This window comes from Pituophis catenifer, unplaced genomic scaffold (assembly GCF_029215685.1).
Source record: "Pituophis catenifer annectens isolate HBS135680 unplaced genomic scaffold, rPitCat1.0.hap2 SCAF_2, whole genome shotgun sequence".
NCBI classification, from domain to species: domain Eukaryota; kingdom Metazoa; phylum Chordata; class Lepidosauria; order Squamata; family Colubridae; genus Pituophis; species Pituophis catenifer.
The window spans coordinates 6,879,435-6,886,581 of record NW_027256882.1 but is presented as its reverse complement, the minus strand read 5'-3'; positions in this window follow the sequence as shown (position 1 = coordinate 6,886,581).

Sequence of the window (7,147 nt, the reverse complement as noted above, 5' to 3'; positions counted from 1 at the left end):
AATTCTTATATAGAAGTTAAACAAGGGAAGATTTGGTTAATTAAATTATTACAGCCTGGCACAATGGTTAGAATGCAATATTGCAGGCTAACTCTGCCCTCAGTCAGGAATTTGACCCTGACCAGCTTAAAGTTGACTCAGCCTTCCATCCTTCAAAATTCAGTAAAACAAGGGGCCAAATTGTTGGGGAAATATGCTGACAAAGAGTGCTATAAAACACTATGAAGCAGTATATAAGTCTAAATGCTACTGCTATTGACATATAGAAGTTAAAGAAGAGAGGAGCTGAAATATAGCCTCGTGACTGGGAGATGAGGATGGCTATAGCCTGATCCAGAGGACCTACTGTATTTTTACCATCTTAAAGTGGAAATTTGCAATGAGATCCTATTCACAAAAAGAAGTCACCCTGAAATCACATTTATTCTCAAATTCAGCGGAAATATATGGTTGATTGTATCTTTTTTCTTGGCTGTATCATGGCTGTATCTTCCTAGCATCTAAGGCTGTGATGGCTCTCTAGAAGTCTCTGGAGGCTGGGGACAGCAAAAAATGTCACTTCCTGTCCAACTGGAAGTTGGGAAACAGGCTGTTTCCGGCCTCTGGAGGACCTCCGAGGGCGGGGGGGGAGGCTCTTTTCATCCTCCTCAGATGCATAGAGAACATCTGGAGCCAGGTGAGAAAGAAAAATGGGCCTACCAGGCCATCGCATGCCAGGAGGCGGGGTGGGGGTGGGGTTGCACACACATGCATGGGACGCATAGAATTATGGTGTGGGCATGCATATGAACCTCCCCCAACCCCCTCTCCTTCCTGGCACGTGATGGCAAAAAGGTTAGCCATCACAAATCTAAGGGTTTCTCAGCTTTCCTCATCACCTTCTTAGATACTGATGATATGCAGCATCAGAGTCACAGGTCTCAATGAGGTGTTTTCTGGAACAAAATCCTTTCAATCTCTACCTGTGAGAAAGTCTTCAAGTTGTCTTTCTCATCTCATCTTGTCCAGTCTTCTATTGAGAATTGATGTTTGGAATAAGGAAAAGATGCTTTGGGGGTGAAGGTTCATTCTCCGAGCTTTTGGGTTGGTTTCCAAACATTTCATTACCAGGCTAGGTAACATCTTCAACAGAGTTTAGGGGATGTCAGTGTCAGTGTTCTTCTGTTTATAAGGGCTTCAGGTGTGGGTATGTCAAGTGTCGTGATGGATCAGCTGTGAGTTATCAGTGAGTCTTGTGATGCGTCTTGTGATGGGTCTTGTGATGGAGAGGTTGCATCAGGTCAGGGTCATTGGGAGAGGAACTGCTGGTGAGAGGGTTGCATGGATTGGTTGAGGGTTGGTACTGTCTCTGGTTGGCTGTTGATTTGGATTCTGAGAGGTTCGAAGGCTGGTTGTAGGTCAATATGTCTGTTGATGGAATTGCTTCTGTAGTGCCAGGCTTCTATGAACTCACGAGCATGGCGGCTGGTAGCATGGCCGATTATTTTTGTATTGCTCCAATAGAACTGCGAACTTCTGACAAGCAAAGTCATTGGGAAAGAGAGATTCACTTAACAGCCGTGTTACTAACTTAATTACTGCAATGATTGACTTAACAAATGTGGCAAGAAAAATGGGGCAAAACTCACTTAGCAATTTTCTTATTTAGCAACAAAAATTTTGGGCTCATTTGTAGACACAGGTCGACGGCTCCCCCTGCTTTTTTATTCTTAAGCCTTGAGCACAATGGCTCAGTGATTAAAGATGCTGAGTGTCAGGGTTCCAAGTAACTCCCCCAACGAAAGAAGACTCCGAGGCTTGAGTTTGTTGTGGGTGTTACTTGGAACTCTGACACTGAGCTTGTCAACTGGAAAGCTGACAGCCTGGGTTTGAAACCCGAGCACAACAAATCAGAGCAAGCTCCTATTACTTTCCCCAATTCCTTCCCACCTAACAGTTCGAAAGTATACAAATCGGGGTGAAATGCTCACGGTTCAAACTGGATCACCCGATCTGGTAGTGATGGCAGTGGGTGGTTCGGAGAACCAGTAGCAAAAATCCCTGTGCCCCCCCCATGCCCAGCTGAGCCACACAATCATCAGAGGCTGGGTTTTTTTTTTTACTTTTAAAAGCATTTTTTTTCTACAACCTCTTTGGCTGAAAAAATGCTTTTAAAAGTTAAAAAAAAAAGCCTCTGATGATCGCGTGGCTCAGCTGGGATCATCAGAGGCTGTTAAAAGCATTTTTTCTACAACCTCTTCAGCCGAAGAGGTTGTAGGAAAAAAATGCTTTTAAAAGCCTCTGATGATCCCAGCTGAGTTGCCTGATTGTCAGAGGCTTTTAAAAGCAGTTCTTTACAACCTCTTTGGCCGAAGAGGTTGTAGGAAAAAAAATGTTTTTAAAAGCCTCTGACGATCCCAGCTGAGTTGCCTGATCATCAGAGGCTTTTAAAAGCATTTTTTACAACCTCTTTGGCTGAAGACATTGTAGAAAAAATGCTTTTAAAAGTTAAAAAAAAAAGTTGGCCACGCCCACCCAGTCACATTACACGCCCCCCTCCCCCAAGCCACATCCACAGAACTGGTAGTAACAAAGTTTACATTTCACCACTAATACAAATGTGAGTAGATAAATAGGTCCCATTTTGATAGGAAGGCTAACAGTGTTCCATGTGCCTCAGCAAATAGCTACATGACCATGGAAATGTCTTTGGACAATGCTGGTTCCTTCGGCTAAGAAATGGAGATGGGCACCATTCCCTAGAGTCAAATACAACTGGACAGTGGAAACCTTTACCTTTAACCCTCTTAAATATCTTTCAGATTTGCCCCCTTTTCAGGTTTATCTTTATTTTTTCCTACAAAAATATAGTCACCACTAGTAAGAACTCATTTTAAGGGAGATTTTACCTTGATAGAATCCAAGAATTGATTTAGCAGGTTTGAAATCCATTGGGCTTGGGCATGGATTTTTTTTTTTTTAAATGGTGTATCATTGCCTCTTCCTTTTACTGAGTTTTTAAAATAAAGAATAAACACAAATTTTTATAAACCATGTTTGGATTAGGCCCTCTGGAATGGCATCTGTCAGCTGACAATTTATGCTTGCTGTGCTTTGCTGTTATGCGATGACAGACTGTGGGAAAAGGGAAAAGGGAAATGAGTAAAGGGATGTTTGGAAAATCAAAAGTAAAGACTGTACCTCCTTGACACACTGCCCCAAGGTCATCTAGCTCAAAGAAGGAGGGAGCCGCATACCAAGCTGCTCTTGGACCAGTGGTGGGTTGCTACCGGTTCACCCCCAGATCAGTCAAACCAATAGTGGAAGGGGCGGGAAGCTCTGCCCATTCACTTGTGGGTGGGCTTACACGAGTGACCATGCACCCACGAGCGAACCGGGAGCGACAGGTTTTGAAACCTGCCCCTGGCTTGGACTGATCCTTATGAAAACATCTTGCATGGGCTTGATTGGTTACTATGGAGCATGAGACAACTGGGTGGAAAGTAGAACTTTGCTGCCCAATTCTCAGTTCTGGCTTGGCAATGCTGCTTGATCTCTAATAAAACGATATATTTCTCAACAAATGGAGCCAAGGATTGTTTCTGTTTACAGGCTTAAATTGTGGGCAGTCTGACAGCACCTCTATTGTGGCACCCCAAATTTAAGGGAATATCTTTAAAAATGGGTAACTTAATCTGGTTTTGGGTGGCAGCTCAGACTGAGCTTGAACTACACGCCATCAGGATGGCTCACATCAAGAGATGGATCAAGATGGAACAATAAGAGGATTGTGAAGACGAAAACTCCACATGAGTTTTGCTGCTTTATTGAGGCAATTTCCCTCACCAAGTCCCGTCAACATGGAGGCAATTCCAGGTAAGGGAATGCATCATCATATCCTGTTGGCTGTCAAGGTTCCAACTAAGAAACCCAAGCAAATCAGAACTCCGAGGCCACTTGCTTCCTCAATGAACTTCTTTATTGGGTACATCATATCAGCACACTTAATGGAAAACCAACTCTGAATCTTTCCTGCGGTTTCAGCATAATTAAAAAACAGTAATAACCCCTTCCCCCAGTGTCACTGGTGACCATTGGTCAATTAGATTAATTGGCAGGCTCTTTAGGCACTCTTCTCCACCTTCCTCCATCACCTAGGAGATGACCTTGGTTCCCACAAGAAAGATCTATGTTGTGTCTAGTAAGGCATTCTGACCTCCACCCCCCTCTCATACTCTGTGGCAACAATGAACTAGGAAAATGGTTTCTGCCAGGTTCACTTCAGCGATGACATTGGCACTATCTCATAAGCACCCAGAGTTTTGCAACCTACATATGGCCGCTCTGGTGTGAGATGTGAACAAGGGCTGTGAATTGGGAGGTGAGGAAGCAAATTGGATACTCTGCCATTTGGGGCTTCCTTCAGAAGACCTTCCACCATAATTTTAATGCTGCTTGCCCTCTCCTTGATAAATAAGAAGGGTTCCTCAGGCAGGCCATGGAGATTATTTGTGTTAAGAAACATAAAAATAACATATGCAGCCCACCCCCTCAAAGAACAATTTTGGATTGTTTGAATGAGTACTTTAGGACCATTTAAATGAGAATTTTCACTTTGGACCATTTGAAGGGGAATTACATTTGATAGAGAATTGGGGAGAGTAGGAATCTTCAGTCTCCTTTGGAGAACGTCTGGGTGGAGGGAAGAGTTGAGTCTCTCTCAAAATCTTCCATAGGCTACTTTGTCTATTTGTCTATGGTTTTGTTGCACCAAACCATTAACCACTGCTGGAACCATTCATATAACACACCTGAAGCCAAGATCTAATGAGCTGGTGGCTGAGCTCACAATCCAAAGGACCCTGTCCACTTCCTGAAGCCCAATAGGTTCAAGTTGTTCCCAGATGACCAAACAAGATGCCTCCACAGGCATCTCCTCTGGCCTTGCAACAAAGCTGGCATGCAAATGTGAACAGGTTTAAGCAACTTTGTCCAACAGATGCTGAACAAATTCATCCACACAATCCTGCAAGTGATTCTCTGAGACCCTCTACCCAAAAGGGCTTGTATCAACTAAAAAAAGGGTCTTGGGCAAATATCAAAGGACACAATAAGGGTGCAGAAGTACTGGTGCTTTGACTCCCTTACCACCACAAGATAGCTCCTAAAAGCAACTCTAACATATCTTTGATTGAATTTGTATTTTGTTGATACCAACAATATTCCAGACATTTTTTCTCTCATTTCATTTCTCTGAATGGTCCTCAATGATCCACAGAGTGTGATGAGTTTTCCTAGAGGAGAGAGTCACATGGACATGATCCAATCTAATGCCTCACCTGTCCCCCTTATTCAAATGTTTCAGATAGATCATCCATCAGTAGAGCTCAGTGTCATCAGCATATAACAATACCAAACAACAAGGATGGGGGATGACCTTGTCCTATCAGGGGCCTGTTAATATTGAAAAGGACAGAAGGGAAGACACTATCCAGAAGGACATCAAAAGTTTTTCACCTGGGCTTAAACTCTCATTTTCCAATGATAATTTCCTAACATATCCCAGTAGGAAAAGCCAGAATAACTATGGAACAATGCCCCAGGTGTTTATCTATGATTTTTCACTAACATACTGTTCTCCATCTGCCCCTTTGCACATTGAGCCCCAAATGTCTATGGAGATTCTTAGTCATCCAGGTCATGGTTGTCCCAAAGGTACTTTTTCAAGAGGCAACTGGACTTTTTTGTTTTTCTTTGAAGACGTTTCGCTTCTCATCCAAGAAGCATCTTGGATGAGCTTCTTGGATGAGAAGCTAAATTGTTTTTAAATTGTTTTTAAATTGGTTTTATAATTGGGGTGTTTTAAATTTGGCCAAAGTATTTAATGTATTTTAAATGGCTTTTTAACGCTTGTATTATGTATATTTTATTTTGTGGCTGTTCACTGCCCTGAGTCCTTCGGGAGTAGGGCAGTATATAAATTTAATTATAAAATAAAAAATATAAAATAAAATAAAATAAATGTTTTCAAAGAAAAACAAGAAAGTCCAATTGCCTCTTGAAAAAGCACTTTTGGGACATTGAGCCCCAAAGTGCCGTGCTTGGCCATCATAATATTTTCAACTCACTTATCAGCCTATTAATGCCTTATAACAGGAATCCCAGAATTCCACATTTTATGTGGAAAATGTCCCCACAGAAGTTACTTTATAAGAACAGAACAACTCGTCCTCAACAATCGATACATTTCAACAATCTATACATTTACGGAGTTTCTCTCCAGAGTAAATTCTTCTACAACTAAGGCATCAGCACAGCCTGAAGCTTTTTCCAACACTCCAAGTGTTGGCAGTTTCTGCTCCATGTCGATGCTTCTATAAGTTGCCTTGTGTTCAATGAAATTTTCTGGTTATCCATGCATTGATGTGGTTTTTGCTCTGTGTGGATTTTTTCATGGTAATAAATAGAACATGTAGCAGGATCCTATCTGAGTCAGTAACTGGGACCAGAGATTTAGTCTTCTGAGCTTTTGGAGTTATGCTGGAGGTCATCTTCAGGGAATTTCTCTCCAGCAGAGTGTGTGCTTTGGGCTATTCTGTGTATGGTATTTATATGGTGTCCAGGAAAGAATGACCCAAACTCCATTGTTTATAGAGAAAGGTACTTTTACTAGAAAATGAAGTGAATGCAACCAAGCAGAATCTAAGGCAATAAGTGCGAAAATTGCATATAGAAAGCATCCCCTCCCACTGTCCACCGTGGATTGTCATCCAATCCAAAGGTCTCCCATGGGTCAGGTGGAAGCACACATCTGGCAGCGTCATCAATCAGGAATGCCATGATCGTTGACCCGACGGCAGCTTCAAAGATACAGTCCGGTGGTTTGACTATCGCTTTCGATTCCTCCAGCATGCTTCCCCCCTCATGCTACCTAGCTCTCCCCCCTCCCATTACTATGGCAGCCAAAACAGTAAAGGCGGAGGCTGACATATGGTATATCTTGTATGTGGCTTTTTAGTGGTTGATTGGGGTGTTGATGGCTAGCTATTAAGTTGTTGGCTGTTGTTTCCTTGTGTCACCAAGCCCTCATCTCCTAAGTACTTGATAAGCTTGTGGTAAATCAGCACTCCTGTTGACTGACAAGGGCTCATATCCCAGGCTTCAACCA